This window comes from Chrysemys picta, chromosome 10 (assembly GCF_011386835.1).
Source record: "Chrysemys picta bellii isolate R12L10 chromosome 10, ASM1138683v2, whole genome shotgun sequence".
Classification (NCBI taxonomy): domain Eukaryota; kingdom Metazoa; phylum Chordata; order Testudines; family Emydidae; genus Chrysemys; species Chrysemys picta.
Genome location: NC_088800.1, coordinates 48,259,519 through 48,266,410, shown reverse-complemented (window position 1 = coordinate 48,266,410; position 6,892 = coordinate 48,259,519). Strand labels below are relative to the sequence as shown.

At 48.5% G+C, this 6,892-nt stretch overlaps 1 protein-coding gene across 1 annotated transcript in view; it reads left to right on the top strand.

Moving 5' to 3' along the window:
* The first annotated feature begins 5,372 nt into the window (after nucleotides 1-5,372).
* FBXL16 (F-box and leucine rich repeat protein 16) overlaps nucleotides 5,373-6,892 on the top strand; it is a 78,687-nt gene continuing 77,167 nt past the window's right edge. Inside the window, exon 1 of the mRNA XM_008166836.3 lies at nucleotides 5,373-5,787. The gene's annotated coding sequence lies outside the window, so the exon portion shown is untranslated. The remainder of the gene's footprint in view (nucleotides 5,788-6,892) is intronic.

The window sequence follows — 6,892 nt, the reverse complement described above, 5'->3', positions numbered from 1 at the left end:
TAAGAGAAAAAAAACTTTTGAAGTGATAATCAAGCTAGCCCAGTTCAGTGACAGACCTGCGGGTGGCTATATTACAACAGAAAAACTTCAAAAACAGACTCCAGCGAGAGACTGCTGAGCTAGAATTGATATGCAAACTAGACACAATCAACTCCGGTTTGAATAAGGACTGGGAATGGCTGAGCCATTACAAACATTGAATCTATCTCCCCTTGTAAGTATTCTCACACTTCTTATCAAACTGTCTGTACTGGGCTAGCTTGATTATCACTTCAAAAGTTTTTTTTCTCTTAATTAATTGGCCTCTCAGAGTTGGTAAGACAACTCCCACCTGTTTATGCTCTCTGTGTGTGTGTATATATATCTCCTCAATATATGTTCCATTCTATATGCATCCGAAGAAGTGGGCTGTAGTCCACGAAAGCTTATTCTCTAATAAATTTGTTAGTCTCTAAGGTGCCACAAGTACTCCTGTTCTTCTTTTTGCGGATACAGACTAACACGGCTGCTACTCTGAAACCTGTCATTGATGATTAACTGTTCTGTTCTTTCCCTCTGAAGCACCTGGCATTGACCACAGTTGGAAGACAGTATATTGGGCTAGATGGACCTTTGGTCTGATCCAGTATGGCCGTTCTTATGCAGGGCAATACTGAATCTGGCCCATTCACTTTGCTGCAGTTACTCCAGATTTACACCAGTGGGGGTGGAAGCAGAATCTGCCCCCAGGGAGTGATTTCTCTTCTTTCCTCCTGCAAATTGTTCATTTCATGCATCCTTCATTGTTGTCCAGAAGGGGGTTCTGTCTGGGCTGATGAGGAGCTTCAGGCAAGTTTCCAGGCCTCATTGACTTCGATTCTCCCTTCTGCCCATTTGCACTCTTCGCTGGCTTGGAAGAAACTTTGGGCCATACGAAACACTGGGGCTTGAAGGATTAGAAAGAGTGAGGGGAATGAATCTGAGTAAGTGATGTCCATTTCCAGGATGCAAAGGTGAATACTCACAGGACAGCTGGGCCTAGCTGGCTGAGAAAGGAATAGCAGCACTGATATATATGAATGGAGGATATCCAGAAAGATTAAGAAAGACAGGAACAAAAGCACTGTGCTGCTCAGAAGCATTTAAAAAACTATGGCTCCCAACATTTCAGGGAGTTTTGCATGGGCTCAAGGGTCCATCCATACAGAGCTCCTTATAGGATTGTATCCTATGCAGAGGAATCACTTCACTCACCACTGAAATGCAGCCACTTCTAGTGTGGACGCAGCAGCTGTTCAGCAACACACAGCAGCACTGCACAGTTGAAGGCAAGGAGTGAAGACCGTGCATCCACCTGAAACTTCAGGGTAGAATTTAGGGAGCAGAATGTAATTACCCTGATTTCAAATTGGACACTGGACAGCATTTGAACAAAGTTCAGTGGAATGGAATCTGTAATAGTCACAGAGGGATGAGGAGCTCATAAGAGATGGCACCTCTAACTCTACAGAGCTGCCTAATGTCCTGGATACCACAAGATTACTGCTCGCACAGCAGGTGGCTTTCCCTGAGGCCTGACCTTTGTGGCCATTAGAGCACTGTGCCTCCTACACCTTCACCTTTAAAAGATTGGTGTGTGTTGATTCCAACACTACTGATAAAGACTTTTTTCCAAAGGAGAGACAGATGATGTTCTCTGGAGCTAAGGGGGAAATCTTGTCCTTTGGAATCCAATGGGAGTTTTGCAGCTGGCATAATTTATACCGGGATTTTTGCGCAGGGTGACTGAAATAGTTATTTCATGGAAGGGGGGTTTGCAATGATCTCTTATCCCTACCTCCTAGAATATTTTGACTGACTTTGTAAGTGCATTATTTATCACTGGATAATAGTGATACAGGTTGGAACAACTGGCAAACTCTGCCCACAGCTGCAATGGCGCCCTTATCCTGTTTTTGGATCCATGTGTATGGACCCTTGCACCTCTGTGGGGCCCTGTTGACTTCACTGGGACATTGTCTGCATGAATCTGATTGTAGGATAAGGACTGTAGATGCTGTGCAAAGGAATGGTCTGATTTTACCCACTGTGGGCAATCTCATTGGCTTCAGCACTGTGCCCACTAATGTTTGTGGGACAGGACCCTAGAGCTGTGTTGTACACACCACTCACACCAGAGAATTAAACAGTAAGGATGAAATTCAGTGCTCAGCTGCACTAATGCAACTCTGCTGAGCCAGCTGCTGATCTCCGTGTTCTTTGTTTTTATGTTCTGTGTTTTTGTACCTGACATCAGTAGAGCTCTTCTGGATTTACACTTGAGATTGAATCCCGAGGGTTCCCGAATGCTCGCACCAGAGTTCAGACATAGTCCTAGCAGGTATTTCCCCTTGTTCTTGTCATGTATATCAATAAAACAGGACCAAGTGGTTTCATAGCCCTAAGCTCTCTTGGTAAGGTGGGAGGTAATTTTCTGTGAATTGGCTGGTCACTCAGACCAGCATTGCATCTTGCAATATTACGAGGCCTTTTAGCTCTTCTCCAGTTCTCGACAGTTAATCTATTTACAATCATGCTGGATTTCTGTTAGAACCTCTTGTGTGGCTCATTAACATTTCATAGCTCTTCCTTTTAATGGGGATGCATCACATATACTAAATATTGCTACAGTGGAATTGTTTGCATTTCAAATGGCCTATTCAATTGCCTATCGCGGGCCAGCTTGCAAAGCTGACCTGCTTTCACATGTCTGTTTCATCTGGCTCTGTGCCAACAGGCTGGAGCCTTCTCAGGTAGGGAAAGTTGGTTAAGGGAAGAAATCTGAGGCCTTAGGTAGCGTGGGATCTGTGCTGCATGTATGTTCCCCTGATATAGACACATCCCTGCATCACAGTGACCAGTTGTTATTTAATTACAGGCATTTCTGTGGTGGTCCTCACTGTAGTGTCTAAGCACTTCACACGAATGAGTGACTGAATCTCCACAATGTCCCTGCCACATAGGGCAGTATTATTCTCCCTTCCGTGTCCCTACAGCTGGGAAAGCTGAGACACTAAGCAGTTAAATAACGTGTTCAAGCTCATAGCTTGTGCCAGCACTGTGACTGGAACCCAGATCTCTTCAGTCTCAGTGTGCTGCCTTAATCACAAAAGCAAACCAATGTCCTCTCTTGCTGAGCATAGACCCAAACTGCCTTTTGAGACTGCTTAAGGCCAATCAGCCAGTAGGTTTCACTGTGGAGGAACACAAGGCTGATCCTTGGATGAACTTCAGCAATTCTTCTTCTCAGTTCAGTCGTCTCTGAAAAGAAAGACAGAGAGTTTGGTTTTCCTCCTTGGCCTGCCCCCGTGAGGTGCTGAGTATTGCCTGCAATAACATGTGGGTGCTCAGCACCTCTCAAGCTGAGCAAATAGTCACATGCCTGCAGCCAGATCAATGTTGGTGCAGCTGCACAAGTAGCAGAGAACAGAGGCCAGGATTTCACATCAATCATGCTGATTGGCAAGACATGGTGCTGTCTTTGGGACATCAGAACTGCCCTACAGCCACCGTTAGAATGATTTGCCCTTGCCATCCTGTGTGGTTTCTTCGCCACCTCCCCAACCTAGGGGTTTAAGGTAGGATAGTGGTTTCCTTTGTGGGATTGTCAGGGAAGTGAGCAGTTTTGCAGCAATGATGCAGCGAACATAAACAAGAGGCAAATCTATGCTCTGCCAGGTGTGTAAAACCTGAGTCGGGAAGCAGAAAAGTGGTGCTTCTGTAGTGCTACTGCTCCACTGTGGTTCAGACTCTGGACACTGAGGGCTGTGTCTGTGTATCTGTGTTTCAGGGCTGCATGCTATTTTCCCCTGGGGTGCTCCTCTGGAAATCTGTCGCACCTCCCCTATTGTATTTCCCTTTGAGGAAGATTTAGATCAGACCCTTTAACCAGGTCACTTTCTTTCCTGCAGGAGCAGAATCTGTGGAGCCCTGGGAGCTTGCTGTGTCTATCTCCAGGAAGCCTCCCAGGTCTGCAAGGGCCCGTTGCACTGGAAAGTATGGTACCAGGGAAACCAGGTCATCTTCAAGCAAAGCACAGTAGGGAGAGAGGGGGACAGAAACAGGGAATGGAGAGGCTGGGGGGACTGTATAGACAGAGAGAGTAAGTGGGGGGGGGGGTGAGTGAGAGAGAGGGATGTTTCTATTTTAAGACCTCTGGTCTATTCTCCACCCCTCCCCCACACAACACATTACATGCCTGCCAGATTGAGAAACCTGACCTGCCTTTTAAATAATCAAGAAGGGAGCAAGGCAGCCAGGCCTCTGCAGGGCTGGGGAAGGCGCGGGAGGCTGGTTTCAGTGGCAGCTGGGGTGGGGAACCTTTAATGAGTGACCCTGGCTTGAGTGTGAGGGGGGTTGCCCCCATGCTTGCTGACCGTTCCCTTCCCCCGAGTTTAGTAGGGACACTGGCTGAGTGGCACGTATGCCCATGAACGCTTGTGGGGTGAGGGAGTTGCCATGCTCAGAGTGTTAAGGGACAGCTAGTGGGGTTCGGAGCTCCAGCTGTGGCCTTGCTAATCCTCTGAGTCTGGGGAAGTTTTCTGTCCCTTGGGCAACAGATCAGGAGAGTGGTCCATGCAGGCCCCCAGCCTATGAGCACAGATGACCACTGGAGCATGTGGGAGTGAGGGCGTTTGCTTCCCTTCCCAATGCCCGGGGTAGGAATTCAGCTGGTTCTCCCATCTGCCTGACTTGAAAGCTTATCTGTAGCTGGACCCGGATGGCCTGAAAAGCTAGCTAGCAGGTGTGTTACTCAGCCTGATGGTCATACCCACTGGCTGGGTGGCAGGAATGTGGATCGAGGGTGAAAGGCACAGCTGGGCACGTCATGCCAATGACAACCCAGAAGGACTCATCGGGAGCACCAATATCTCATACATTTCATGTGAGTCACAACAGCTCAGCTACTCGCCACTAACCCCGCTATGTACGGGAGCTCGTGACAAGCTGCCTGTTTCATTACCCGGGGAAGGGTTACATTGAAACCACAGTGCTGGTGCCCCGAAAGGAGAGAGGGGAGTACCAGGTGCTTTGAGTCCAAAACCAAATATTCAGAGTTAAAATATGTATCTATCTATCTATCACCTTAGTTTTCTCCTATCTAGCTGTTTTGTCTTTTTGCAAATGCAAGTCCGTATGATTGACCTCAAGAGGGCAATAAGGGAAGTGGGGGGGGAAGCCAATAAAAATCCTAATCCTGGATGTTTCCCACAGTGAATGGTTGTAATCTCTGAGGCTCCTAGCCGGGGGGTGGGGGGGGGGAGAGAAGGAGGGAGACTAGCCAGCCTGCAGTCATGCATTAATGATAATAATGGCTGTGTCTCTTTAACTGGGTTTGGTCTACGACGCTCTGTGTGTGTGTGTGTGTGCACGCATGCCAGCGAGTGCGTGTGAGACAGCTTGCATCTTTCAGATCGTGCTCTCTGGATACCAGCTCCGGGTTTGTTGGGGAGGAGGGGAAGTGTATTTCAGTCCCCTGAGATTGCTGTCTTGCTTGCTTGCTTTTTTTTTTTTTTTTTTGGTGGGACAAATTCTCTCCCACCCTTATTTTGCAAAACATCAGAGTGGCGGATTCTTCTCTGAAAGACTTGATCTAACGACGCTGTGTGGGAGGATCTAGCTCCCCGGTCCTGTGTCTGACCCCGGCTGGGGGCTGGTGTAGATCAGAGTGGGTGATTTGTTCTGTTTCTTCTCCTGATGCTGTTCTGCACATGAAAGGAGGAGCAGCTCCCGAGGAGGCATGGCATGAGCTGGAAGCAGCCGCTGGAGGTAAGGGCTGTATCTCGCTGCAGATCCTTTGGCACACAAAGCTCCCTATGTCCGTTTGTATTGATGTCACTAGGAAAACATCCCACCCAGAGGGATGCGGCTCGGTGCTACAATGAGAAACAGGGAAGATACAATTATAGCCTTCCTTGATGATCATTGCCTCATAGAGCTTGGGTTCTATAATGGCAGGCAAGCATCACCTTTCTAGTAGAACTAGGCTCCATTCATTTCCATCCAATACACTGCTCTTTGCTGTGCCCCGTGCTGCTTCTCTGACTGGCTGGGGGAAATGCTTTGGTGTCAGCCTCTTTTTTCTCTGCATTGAATAGAAATGGTGGAAGCTGAATTCCCAGATGCCAGTGGTTTGCGGTTGATTTATTTATTTATTTATTCGCTCCATAGACCTGAGGCCGATGCTGTGATTCGTGTGGTTGGCAATGTGCTGAATGCTTCACTTTCTCAGCCCCCCGAGAGCATTTGGGTTAGCATCCTTTGGGGTGGAGTAGCTGGCTGGGCCAGTGGCTCAGAGCATGCTAGCAGGCATTCCCAGCTGAGGGGGTTTCTTTTGCTCCTCAGCACTGTTCAGGATCATTGTCCATTGTGCTGTTCCCTTCGGCCATGCTCTGGCTGTGAATTGCTCAAGCAATTCACAATGCTCAAGTGAACCAGAGAGAGTGGCAGCGAATCAACCTCCTGGCTGGCTGTTATGGACCCCACTACCTCACCCTGCCCACTGGTGTCAGGGAGGAGTGTGGGAGGTGTGATGGCCAAAGAGAAATCTGGGCCCAGAGGGAAGGCTGGGGCATTGCTGCTGGCTTTAGGCTGGAGGCCGGCTGGCTTGTGTGACTCCTGTAGGTGGAACGGGCTGTCAGGCCATAGAAATTTTAGGAAGTCTGTGCAGCTGGCCCATTGAAGCACCAGAAAGTTTTGATTGTGGGGAGGGGGCGCTGGAACAAACTCTGCGGAGGAGTGTAAGAGCAGAGAGATTGCTCAGGGACTCAGCCCCCTGCCTGGCTGTAGCACACTGAGTCAGAGGCTCGTCAGAGGCAGCATGGGAAGATGGAACCTTTCATAGAATATGAGGTTGGAAGGGACATCAGGAGGT